The sequence below is a fragment of the Amblyomma americanum genome, chromosome 1 (genome assembly GCF_052857255.1).
Source record: "Amblyomma americanum isolate KBUSLIRL-KWMA chromosome 1, ASM5285725v1, whole genome shotgun sequence".
Classification (NCBI taxonomy): domain Eukaryota; kingdom Metazoa; phylum Arthropoda; class Arachnida; order Ixodida; family Ixodidae; genus Amblyomma; species Amblyomma americanum.
In genome coordinates, this window is record NC_135497.1 from 23,528,614 (window position 1) to 23,542,787 (window position 14,174).

Here is a 14,174-nt window from a genome sequence, read left to right on the forward strand (position 1 = left end):
GATTATGATGAGAACGCTTTGGTCTGCATGAACTGCATCGTGTATCAGACATGCTTCTTAAGTCCTGTAACAAAGGCCGAAGTATAGTGTCCATATTTCTTACATTAAATAATAGATGGAGTTGTGATGCGGACGGCATCAAGATCAAACCTGTGAAATATGTAATTGATGTAATAGCATCGTGTCTCACCCATATATTCAACCTTTGTCTAGCGAGTGGTGTCTTCCCTCAGAAGATGCAGATTTCAAATTTTCTCGAAAGGGCTTGAGAAAGTAATTTTGTCCGGGATGAATAATTTTTGTAACAAGCATTATATATATATATATATTCACAATTTGGATCTCGGAAGCATCGGTCTACTGAACCTGCTCTATTAGAACAAAAAGAATTCACTCTACTATCTCTTCAGTACAAGCATTTAGCTTCAGCAATATATGTAAATTTTTTCAAGGTATTTGAACATTAATTCTAACCACATGTTACTACTAAAAAAGCATCGAGCATATGGCTTCCTAGGAACATCTTTGATGCTTTTGAGCAGCTACCTTAGGAATCGACAACAATATGTTGAATTAAACTGTCACCAATGAAATGTTAAACCTATCTTTTCCAGTGCCCCGCAATGCAGCATTTTGGTCCCTCTTCTTTTCAACATATACGCGAATAACATAACACAAATAGACAGGGAAACAAAACTGGTTATATAGGAAGACGACACCACTTTACTTTTTGCCGCCTCATGTACTTCCAACATGTTTATCAAAGCAAATTTAACACCAACACAATGAAAAGTGGACAAAATGTAGTGCTCTCAAAATTACCACAGAAAACAAAAGCCATTATTTACTGTCCCAAAAAAACAAGGATGTGCACATTAACGATGATATTATGCTTAATAATTTTAAAGTAAAAATAGTGAATTCCTTTAATGTACTAAATGTACCTTTCAATGAGAAAATGACATGGGATGATCACGCAAATTACTTAGCATCTAAGCTGTCATGGGTCATCGGATCGATTTACGCTGACAAACACATCATCCTATAAAGGTGAAAATACTGCTTCATAATTCATCCTTCTGTTTACACCTAAATTATTGTCACGTGGTATGGGGAAAAACATCAGTCGCAAACCTGTGAAAATTTGAACATCCAGCAGAAAAGAATGCTCGGAATAACAATGTAGCGTAAGACCATCCATCGAAACCAAGTTGTCGAAAAAGACAACATAATGCCAATTAATGATATGTACACATACCGCTTAATTTCTAAATATATAACCGAGCTGAATAACTATATCTTGTTCATTGCACAACTGGTTTCACTACGCAGAAGAAACAGTTAACACGTACACAACAAGGAACACCGATATTTGTCACATGCACTCATTCGGAACAGGTTATGGACAGCATATTTGCTTACACACACCCTTCTTTACGTTCTCAACCACGGCCGAAGTCACAAGATTAATTCTTGAGCGCATACGACAAAAAAATTTGCGGCATTTCGTCTCAGTTATAAATGAGTGGGTATAGATAACTGTGTGAAACGTGTATCATTATTTCATGTATATTGTTTTTTGTTACGAATGTGTATATATTTGTGTAAATATTGTTCTTTGTTGCGCACTGTTATTTTCTTTCGGTCTCCTGCTACTGTATGTTTGCTGATATATGCTTAGCTGTTTGCTTTTATTATTCAATGTATCATGTATTCTTGTTTCGGGGAGGCGAGAGCTCGTAGCTAGAATTCTGGCTTTTTCTCTCTGCCTCCCACATACTTGTGATATAAAACAAATAGGCATTATAATTATTATTATTTCCATGGCGCTTAACAAAGACATGTTCGGTATCGGTCAAATAACAGTAAATTTCTCTGGGGATTTTTATGGGTGCAAGAGAAAAAACTTGCTCGGCCCACGTGAAAATATTCACAAACCTAATAACATTTTCTGTGATTTAAGCTTGAAGAAAGAAATCACTACAGCTGATTACATTGGTGTAGTTGCTCCTGTACTGACATTTTTACGGGTAAAATCTGCGCAGCATCGCATGCTGTCATCGCAAACATATCCGACAAGCATATGCGAGACACAGATCTGGCTACGGAAACACTACAAATCAGAAGTCATGCAGCATCAACATGTTGAGCATATATCCACTGAATGAATAATTTCCATGGGCTTATATACTCTAAATCTACCCTCCTTTTGGAGCCAATTATGAATCTGTGATGACAGAAGCAAGAAGTGAAAATCAGTGGGCTAGCTACGTTGCAGACATATTGTATTAAAAAGAACATTAGCGTCCACCGCCCTATACCATCTTTGTCGCAAACATTATGCTAACGTAATAAGGCGTGATTCAATCCAATATCCGTAATATCACCTGAACGGGACATCCACCGAATAACGTGTCAGGCCATCTCTCCGGAAAGAATGCAGATTAAGTTAGTGTCCGTATTATATCACCCGAACGGTACATCCACAGGATAACCCCAACAAACACAAAACCTCCTCAAAATCTCCCAGAAATATCCCATCAGGACATTTGGGATCTCACCAGGAGGTGCTCATTTTTCTCGAAGACATCCAAAAAAACATCCCCGCAACTAGCCGTGTCCAAAAAGTTGTGGGTCCCAGGGACAGCCCCAAGGGGTTAATGGGGTTAATGCTAGATTTCTCGGCTCTGGCTCAATAAAATTATTCTTTTTCATGCAGACTTCAGGCATCTAAGCGCACATATGAGCCAAATTTCAAGCACATGCTTACGTTACAGGTGGTGTAATACATCTGTCCACTCGCGTGAATGCTTGCTGGCTAGGCCATTCAGACTGACCTGTTTACATGAAATGTGCTTTAACAAGGTGAAAATTTGTGCTCGTTGGTGCATGATCTTGTGACGGGAGCAGCGCAGCACGAGACAAAGAGAGAGGCGGGACACGACGCTGAATAACAACCAGGTTTTTAATGCACGTTCATCGAATATATACATCTCGCTCGTATTAGAAGAAAAACAAAGAAGCATGAACAACGCATAAAATGTACACGCGGTGAAATATTAAGACATCGCACGCAGATAATCAATTTCTCTGTCACGAAGCACTATTGAAGGTATGCAGATACGTCGCTCTTTGGTCGGATGTTGAAGGCTTCTTCAATCTCCCTGGTCCGTGGATCTAAATATGACGGGATGACCATTGTGTTGACAAGCTGGGGAGCGCATTCATGCTCTCTGCAATATTTTTGCTTATTCGCTGCTGATGGCGCCCTTTAGGGATCTTTTGTGCTCTCGAAGCCATTCATTCAAACAGCGCCCTGTTTGACCAATGTAGGTGCGTCCGCATGACAGAGATATTTCACACATTTCATGTTTTTTCCTGTGTTTTTCTTGCATTGATTTTTTCTTTGCTCGCTGTTGACTTTGACGCACAGGCTTCTTAACTTGTTGGGTGCTGACATGGGCACTTTTACACCAGCTCTTGCTCCTACCTTCTTGAGACAGTGGGAAATGCCATTAATGTAAGGATTGACCGCACGTATGGCTTCCTTTCTTTTTATGTGGTTATGACATATTTTCTGCCTCTAAGTGCTTGCAGAATCCCTCCTGCGACACTGGATAGCAGTATCGTCGGGCAACCTGCTGCTTTTAGCCTACGGTTCTGGGTGTCAATTAAAACTTCCTTGAACTTCATGATGACAGTATCTCGTCAATGCGGCTTTCATTGCTGTTTTTTTTTCTACCCCCGCTTGATGATCTTGGAGTGCGCAGATGTGTAGGGGAGCAGTCCCTTCTAGCTTCGTGGCCCGTACCGCCAGCATATGTGAGCGCCTAGCTAGCGTCAAGTCAAGAAATCGCATAACGTTGTTTTCTGGGAGTTCACCTGTTATTTCTAGTCCTAGTTCTTCTAGTCCTTCTAGTCCTTAGCAAAAGCAGCAATGAGAGCCGCATTGACGAGATCCTGTCATCATGAAGTTCAAGGCAGTTTTGACGCCCAGAACAGTCGGCTGAAAGCAGCAGGTTACCCGACGAGACTGCTATCCAGTGTCGCAGAAGGGATTCTGCAAGCACTTAGAGGCAGAAATTATGTCACAACCACATCAGAAGAAAGGAAGCCGTACGCGGTCATTCCTTACATTAATGGCATTTCCCAGTCTCAAAAAGGTAGGCGCAAGAGCTGGTGTAAAAGTGCTCATGTCAGCACCAAACAAATTAAGAAGCCTGTGCGCCAAAGTCAACAGCGATCAAAGAAAAATCAATGCAAGAAAAAGCACCGAAAAAAAAAACATGTGAAATGTGTGAAAATGGGGTTTATAAAATACCTCTGTCATGTGGACGCACCTACATTGGTCAAACAAGGCGCTGTTTCAATGAACGGCTTCGAGAGCACAAAAGATCCCTAAAGGGCGCCATCAGCAGTGCATTAGCAAAACATTGCAGAGAGCATGAATGTGACCTGCAGCTTAGCAACATAATGGTCATCACGTCATATTTTGATCAACGGACCAGGGAGACTGAAGAAGCCTTCAACACCCGACAAAAGAGCGAGGTATGTGCGTCAGCATACTTTCGATAGCGTTTCGTGACAGCGAAATTGATTATCTGCGTGCGTTTCCCTAATATTTTACCACGTGTACATCTTATGCGTTTGTCATGCTTCTGTCCTTTCCTTATTGCACGAGCGAGATGTATATATTCGAAGAACGTGCATTAAAAATCTGGTTGTTAATCAGCGTCGATTCCCGCCTCTCTCTTTGTTTCGTGCTGCGCTGCTGCCGCCACAAGAACATGAAATGTGCTAGGATTTTACAAACAAAGGAAATATGAATTCAAGAAGTCGCCCGATACCGCCCATGTAACAAGAAATAGCAGTGCAATACAGATGTAGTTTCAGTTTATTAGATATGCTCTTTGCATTTAAATGAATACAAGCAGGAGACGCATATGTATGCACCATTTAACACACAATGTACGGAGCACTACGGCACAAGCATATAATAATGGCCAAATTTTTCTCTAGCTCTGAGAAATCTGAAAAAATGAAGCAATAAAAACAATACAAGCTGGAAGTTGGTGAACCTTAATCAAACATTTTAAACGGTACAAAAGCATATATGCACACGTAAAAGCAAACACATGTAAAGAGCAACCTGGGTGCGAAAAGAAAATACGATATGGGCGTACGATATAGATACGCGGTTTCAGGCCACGGATTTTCTGCAGGGTGAAAACTCCCTCTCGCTTTGCCTCTTGCGCGGGCCTCGGAGTAAGCTTGAGCATGTTAGCAAAACATTAAAAAATCAATTATACGAGGCGAAAATAAAAAACGAGCATAAGCCACATACCTTGACGACGTTCCCAACAGAAACCCGGGGATGAGATAAAATGCTTCAACTATATATATATCAACTCAACGCAGCCTTTTTCTGTCCTGCGCCTTCTCACGGCACAGCGAACGCTCAAGCATACGCGTTACATCCTCGTTACACCTCCGTTTTATTTTCTTGCGACTAAGTGTGGAGATAAGACTGCTTGGAGCCGGATGGGAAGGGGGGACGTCTTGAGGTAGGAGCCCTGGCGCGCCGCACCCATGGTACAGCAGACCGCGCGTGCGGCACAATATGGCGTGGGAGACGAGATCAAGGTGATCAAGGCACAAGTAATCCGATGGGGGTGGGTTGGGAGTCAGCGACGCGAACACAATACAAACTATATCGCTGCGACAGCACGGCAATGTAGGTAGAGCAGGTTAATCCATGGGTACTCGCAGCAAGAGTCTGGTGGGCGTCCGAAGATCTCTCCCGCCTATGACCGCAGTGGACGGCCACGCTGCCACCAACATTACGCCACAGTCGTCGGAGGCGCTGATGGATGCAGAGTGCGCGCTAGGAGTCGCCCATTGCCTTGAAATCCACTGCCGCGAACGACGCCTGTAAGAGCGCCATTGTGGTGTAGGGCCGTGAAGCTGAGTAAAAGACGCAATGTGCCGCGCGCCACTGCACCAGTTCCAAAAGGAATCATGTGGGCACGCTGAGGTGCGCGGGAAAGCTGACATGAATCCGTAGCTACGAAGTTCACGACAGCCCAGTGATGAAAGCAAGAGCTGCTGCGCTCTGGGGCTTGCGCGCGAGCGGCCAGAGGTTGAGGTTGAGGTTGAGGTGTTGAATGCTACAGGTGGGGTTAGCCTTGCTTTATCTGCCGGCAATTGCTCCACCGCAGCGTCCCTTCGATATTAACAATGCCGCTTCTACCCCGCATAAGCGCACAGTCTCTTATAATAGCACACATTCTTTCCCACAGTCACCATCTATGCACACAATCAATCCACACAGTTCACATCACAGTCCACTCCAGAAGTCACCATCTATGCACATATTCAGTCACAGTAGAACATAGGCCATTGTAGTGCCACACTCCATACACACATTCACTCCCAGGGGCTGCGCGAATACGTGTGCGCAAGATCGCTTCCGTCCAGCGAGGAAGCCGTGCGAGCGACGGGAGGAAATTACTGCGCCTCTGCTGGACAGCGGCGCAACGAGGACTGCTGGCAGTTGGAAATGCCCGCAGAGACCGCCGCACCGTGCTGAAGTTGGAAAAACTATAGAAGACGGGCACGTCGGTGACCGCCGCTCCCGGCGGTGCGATGAAAGGCAGACCGCCGTCGCCTGCCTGCCTGCAGCATGGAGCCGATGGCCCACGAGAGAGATGCGGGGTGAACTGCGCTTCCTTCGGCTGTTCGAACAAAACTGTTTGATCTGTCAAAACGGCGAGTGCAAGAGCAAAATCTTCTCTACCCGTAGCTTTTGGCGCGAGGGAGAGAGAAAAGGGAGCGAGGAGTCAATTTGTATTTTTTGTTGAAAAGCATTGGTCCCAAAAACGTTCTCCCAGTTACCTTTCTGGAACCAAAATGCTATTTGTTTTGTTTCTGCTTAACACCCTCGAAAAAACGTTTCTAGGCCATTAGTGGGCAGACAGATACTGCGCCATTTCCTTTCCCCAAAAAACCAATTATTATTATTATTATTCATTAGTGGGCACACTGCCCTTTTGCTTGTGTTTCTGTGCCCTGCCTCTACGGCCTGGAAATGTTCGATAAATGTTATACTGTGACTGGGACATTCTATCCTTTCTGGGCGCACCTGGGGAGACACGTTGTTTGCTGGGACGTGTCAGGACATCTAAAACAAGGACCTGCCACGGACATTCCTCGCAAGTATTCAAAGGTGTTAGGATATTTGGCTATAATTCAAATATCCTTGGGACCTGGTGTTGTCACTGGGTAGTTCCTCGCGCTCCGTCCGTACTCCTACCTCTTCCTCCTATCCCTATCGCACTCCTTCGCTCGCTCTGACATCGGCGGCTCCGAGGTGAGCGCTATCTCCTCTCGCTCCCAATAGGGACCTCGATCGGGAGCTTCTAAGGTCAATCATAGGTTTCAGCTTGAAGTACACCATAGGTGGTGTAGACGAAAGCAGCTGCCAGGCCTGGCATTTTCCAACTATTTGTTGGCGAAGGCGGAGTGTCAACGCGACGAGGTCCTGGTGAACATTTCTCACACAGAGATCACCAGAATCGGCTGTAGGTTCAGCATCAAAAAGTCTCCGTGCAAATATAGCGGGTGCAAGTGACGCGGAGGCTGACCTGACGTTTGGTGGAGAGATCTTGAGGATATATGCGCTGAGTGCAAATGCCTTGTTGTGCGCTCTGCGCCGAGCCTGACATCTACAGCGTGCACGTGTGCAAACTTCGGCAATGCCACCATACTAGCCCCAGTGCATCCTCCGGCTTCGGAGTGTTTGGGGCCGCAACCGTCACCTCAATGTGCGTAAGCTTTGGAAGTTGGGCCATATGCCGGCACTGACATATCTTTTGCCAGCACTGTGGTGCCTCCCGGTTGGTAGGCCGGACTATGGAGCGCCAGCAGCGCGAGGTTTGAGGCATTGCGCTCTGATGCCTTGGCAGAGTCGCAAACGAGGTTCTACAAGGAGATGCGGGCGGATCCTGCTTCGAGGCACGAGAGTCCTCCAGCAAGCTGGCATTTCACGTCCGCCTCCGATTCACGCCCCGCGGCACGTGGGCGTTCTCTGCGTGTTTGGCTATACTTGCTGCAGCATGCGTCCGCACCAGTTGGAGAAAAAGTACGGATTTTTCAGTGAGTGAACCTATCGATGCGGATTCTGTATCGCGCCTGACAGCCGAGGTGCGGCGCCGGATCGCCGCAGCTGAAGAAAAAGCCGCCCGGAATAAGGCCACGGACCCTCACGTGTTACCTGCAGCATAAACAGTGCATCAGTTCTGTCAAATAACTGTACAATTACACTGTCCGCAGCAGCCTTTTCATAAAGGCACGGGCAAGCGCCCGCTGGACTTAGGAGTACCACAGCAGATATGACACAACCCATGCGCGCAGGGTGTGCGGCAGGGCACGCGAAACGATGGAACACCTCGTCTATACTATTCTAACAACATGACCTCGTCTAAAAGCACGCAAGCGTCCCAACGCCGCCACTGGAGGACGCCACATTACTGCAGGCGTTGTGTTTTTGCGAGCATATGGAGGCGACCTCCGGTACCTATACGGAGTGTGACCAAGAGACGATCGACGTTGTGACTTGGACATTGTGTGGCAACGATAGCGCCCACGGTGAACGTAGTGCATACGCCCTCAAGTGAATGTGAGCGACTTCTACCTTGTGTTCTCTCCACGTTTACACGGCTCATTGTTATTTTTCCTCTTCCGCCATATGATTAATGCATGTGGTGCACCACACATGGTGCTGATCTGTTCGCGCCGCCGCGGGTTCGAATCCTAGCCGTGGCCGGCAATATTTATTTGATTTATTTTTATTTTTTCTCTTGGTACAAACCTTGGCACAAACCCACAAACATCGTAATGGACTTGGTGAAAACTGACTAACATCGCAAGATTTTGACTGCGGTTTACCCAACGGAATAGTGCTTTCGCACTAATATCCAGCGCTCGTACCGTCTGGACCTTTTCTTATGTCTTGTCCAAATCGCGATTCCCTTCCTTCAACATCACGACTATAATGTGGGTGAGCTTTGAGTTTAATCCCCGTGGACTCCAAGAACAGAATGTTTATTTGACTGCGCGCGCGCATGTAATAATGGCGGTGCAAGCTTGTCCTCAGCGATCCAGGCCATAGACGAAGTTCTTGCAGCTTGCAAAAACTTTTCGTTGGCAAGCTGTTAATTGCATACTACGGAGCAGTAACAGATATTTGTTCCACTGTAGCATGGGCACTTCTACCAGCCGTCGAACGTTACTACAACAAATGCGATCCCCAATACCCAATTTGAAACTGGCGCTCAGAATAGAGGCTCCCGTGCCAGAATGGAGATGACACCTCTAGTGTTGGACAGCCTCCCCTCTTCTCAATTTTCCGCTGTTTTTTTTAACCTTTTTATTTCTTCATTTCACCCGGCTCAGGCGCAGTCCTGCACCCACCCGATGCAAAGGGAACAGCCACATATCATTATCATCTTCATAGGCGGCAGAGGCATGCCAATCGCGCCGTGACGACAATCGCGTCGATCACAGGGTGATGAGACGGCGTGGGAAATATACCTGCAACGCAAGCATGAGGAGTCACTTATTCAGTCAAAGCTGGCTGCTGCATATCTCGAGCAAATCAAAACCGTGCGTGCAGACAGCAAGTCGGTGGCTCAAAAATTCTGGTGGTATATGTCAGCTCACTGGACAGGGACAGTGAGGGCCTAGCAGGAAGGGTAGACACGTGTACCATGGTAGAACAGCCCACCGCAGACCTGCAACAGCACGTCACTAATTACTTGTCAGGGGCCACCAGCCTAGATGCCTAAGTACATATGCCTGAGGAGACACCGCCCACAACTTAGTCACGGAAACACGCGGAAATCACATAGGTGGTAACACCGCCAAGTATAAACCGTACGCATCAACGCACTCACATCCTACACACAGCTTGCGTACTCAAACTGCTCAGCCCGAACTCGAGAGAAGAGCCTGTCCAGCTGTTTACCGACACTTTCAATGGCGTAGATATACCCGATGACTGGCTAAATGGCAGGGTAATGCTTCTGCTGAAGGGCGGCGGCAACGTGGCTTACATCCGCGACTACCGGGCACTCGCGGTCACCATGCAGCGCGGTGTACCGAGTTTTCATGCAGGTTTTGAAAGCCCGGTTCGGCGGAAGGGCAGAGTCAGCACACGTCGGAACGGAGTTGCAAAATGGTTTTGTCCTGACCAACGACTAGAGGATATATGCATATGCTGAAAAAAAGTGCGAAAGGAAATGCACGGATGAAGAAAAAGAATACGCGTACCTTTTTTCAATAAACTTCAGTGGTGAGTTAACGCGCCTGTACTCATAATTCTTTTTCTTCGTCCGTGTGTTCCCCTTCGCGCTTTTTCAGGTACGTGTTTTAACCAACTTGCCCAATTTTCCGCTCTTCTGGAGGACATTAACCTCATCGCACTTATGAACTGCATGGACATCACGAGAAAGAAAGGCAGGAGACTCATCTGTTTTATGGACGTTGAAAAGCCGTATGATAACGTTCCGCACTCAACTCTCTTCACTCAACTGTTTAAGACGTTCTAACGTCTTAAAGAAGTATAGCTATGATTTTATATAGCCGTCCGCAGTTTGAAGGCCGCTTTTAGCCTTGGCTAATGCAACGCCATCTGTCGACTATAAGAGGTTGAACTTGACATTTTGTAGACCTCTAGATGATACCTTGATTAGCTGTAATGAAGTGATTTAACTGCTTTGTAGCTGTGGTCACATAACTCTAGTAGGTAGCTAAGGGAGGTCTTATATCCAGCTGTATATATGTGTTTTAGCCGTTTTGTATCTGTGGTAATGTAATGCTGTTAATGAAAGCCACTTTACAAAAAGCCCACGTTTGATGTCTCATACGAAATAAGAACTGTGAAGAAAATACAGATGTATTGCATGCTTGGGAGAAGAAAAAAATGTGTGTATTATTGAGGGTGTGAGAGGAAACTTGTTGCTGTGCTGTCCTTGCCCCTCCTTTCTGACATTTGGCCAGTTGTCTGCAGATTAAAGGCGTATTAGCTCTGAGAAGAGGTCTAGGTACCAGGTAATTGGTGCATGAGATAGCACAACACTTTCTTTTGTAGCAAAATTTTGCATATCAAGAGTGCCAAATAAATTGTGTCATCTCAAGCAGCAATTGGCTGGTACCTATAGACCTCCGCTGAGTTCAAACACGCCTTTAGTCAGTACACAAAAGGTCAAATGTCAGGCAAGAGGGACAAGACAGCACAGCACCAAGTTTTCTCCCACACCCTCAATTCATGCAATTCACGACACCCCCCCCCCCCCCCGGTCTAAAATTGCTTGCACTCGGATCAGATTTTTGACAACTCAAAACATTTCAGTTCTAGGAGTCTTTTAATGCAAAGCGCAGTGGGGCTGAGCTACTTGGCTTCGTAGACAGGTGTAAAGCATTTCGTATCCCCCCACAGCTCTGCTGCATGAAGCTGCGCAGTAGGCATGTGTAAAAAATGGTAGAGACCCTTAAGAATGCTCACGTATGGGAATACGAATGCATTACTGTCTCTCGGTGCATTGACGCATAAGCACACTTGCGCGCGCTTATGACACCATCCGTAACGCTGTATAACGAAAGGTTGCATCAAATTCTGATATGAAAATTGTCTTTCACTCCCTCCTTTATCCCTTCCCTTACGGCGCGGTTCAGGTGTCCAACGATATATGAGACAGATATTGCGCCATTTCCTTTCCCCCCCAAATCAATTATTATTATTATTATTAGGAAAGGAAACGGTGCAGTAACTGTCTCACATCTCGGTGGACACTTCAACTGCACCTTAAGGGATGGGGTAAAGAGTCTGGGAAGGCATGCAATTGAAGGTACATATGTGGTTCGATCGAATCCCTGTCACAAGCTAGCCTCCAACTTGACTAGCACATGTAAGCTATATATGCAACGAGAAATCGTATATGACACCACTCCGCGCGCTATATGACAAACGATTGCGTCTCAATTTTGGTACAAATGTTGAGAAAACTGGCGTCTCATGGAGGTCGACCAGTGGCGAGTATATATAGATGAACGACATGTATAGGATTCTCTGAAGTGGCGGTGCTCGGATTGGTGTGTGCGTCATACGGCCGCTTAATTGATGATGTCACTATTTTTCTTGCCATCGCTGAGATTTTTTCTACCATCTACGAGTACACGCACACACACGCTGCCGGCTTTTCCCGTAATGGGACTATAGTAATGCTTTCGCATTAACAAAAAATACAGTTGCGAACTGAAGGGTACGTGCCTTCAGAAAAACAAGGGTTTGGTCTATGTGGAAGTCACTGCTTTCGAGGACCGGCTCCACCTGCTGCCTTGCACCCGCTGGGTGCGATGTGTTCTGGTATTTACATTTGAAAGAGAGCAGAACACAATGATTGGCCCGTGTCCAACGGCTACGCGGCAAATTCGGTTCCTCTATACGTTCCAGCTAAGAGGAGACCAAGCAAACTGAACGCAAGGACAGCCGTAAAGTGCGGGCCCAGGTACAGGCAGCGGAAATCCGCTATGCGGAAGAAGACGACACTTAACTGTACCCCGCGCACAAACAGGAAATTGTACCAAAAACGCTGCACGACAACAGCAGCGGGGTAGCGCTGTGCTCTTTGAGGCGGGTGCAGGTGCGCATCACACACTAGTCTATACCGCCGCCACTCCGCGCCCTCCGCCGACGTGCAAGCTGCTGTTTGCACGGACTGCGGAAAGCAAGAGTAGCTCTCGGAGCACTTGGTGGTACACACACACAAAAAAAAGCAGCTGGCGGCATCTTTGTACGCGCTTTGGGATTTTAGGCAGTCGACGGAGGCGGGCGCGGTGCAGCCAAAGCCGCGTCCATCACGAAGGCTTGGCTACAAAGATGATGGAAGATGACGCAGCAGTTGATAGCGGTGTGACGTGTCTGGCTGACTGTGCCTGTGTTGTTTCAGTTTTGTGTGTGAGTGTGTGTGTGTGTTTCGTTTCCTCTTTTGTTCTCAATATGCCGACAAGGACCCAAGTGTTGTGACCGCCCGACACAAAGGAAATTATGCCACAATGTCATCATCGTTGTCGTCGTCTATTTTACCAATCGAGCCTCTGTCTTCGACCTTCAGTAACGAGTGTAGGCTATTTCACGTGGAAACTACTGAGAGAATTGAGTGAGCGGGGCTGCGAAGAACCGGACATTTCCAACTCAAAACCTCGTCGCTTTGGCCGCTCGAGTCGCCGCGGCTCGTTCAACTTTACGGTTATCAGTGAGATATTCACGGGAGGCACATTTTGCACAAGTCAGATGGCCCCGGCAGCTCTGCGAGCCATGGCCGTATCTTTGGCATTTGTAGCAGCGACGCTGACCCGGTATGTAAAGTGTGAGTTGAAATTTCGTGTAGCCTACCTCCACAGAGCTGGGCAGAAGGCCCGATGCGAAGCTAAGGACTATGGGCTTGATTGGTGTTTCTTTGTTATCCCCTCTCATTTTATCCTATAGACTGTTGCATTTTGCTCAACCAGAAGTTCCTCTTCACTTACGTGCTTAAGGTCATTTGGCAATGCCTCCCCGAACGATGTTCAATGATCGGTGTTGGCTGATCTTTACTGGAATTTCTGCGAATAGGAAAAATATGATTCCGGAGAGTTTTCAAACTGATGGTTGTAGAGGGCTTCTAACAGAAGGTCACCATTTACTAGTTCTTTTAATTTTCTATCCTTGTTTAATGCACTCAAAGTCCTTGTCACTACGAAATGTGAGTCCATGGCCGTGCATTTATCTCCTCGCGTGTTCACAATGGACCACGTGGAACGATGTAAAGTTGCTTGCATTTTTCTTAAAGCAATCTGAAGTGCCTTAACTTCAAAATAGCCATAAAAAGCATCTCTTTTCGGCCACGTTGCCAGCCGCCCACCATGGAGTCCAACGAGGGGACGGGACAGGAACGGGCAAGCAAGCCCAGCCCACGCCCTGATTATAACCCAGTATGCCGTAACGCAGGGTAGTTAGCCGACAAGGTTAACGCCCCGTGCACCGCCTATAGAGGCGCCACTGAAAGTCGCCTAGCGGCCGTTTTCGGCACATCTTCCGGGAGTCTGGTTCGGCGCCTCCCGCCGCAACTGCGAGA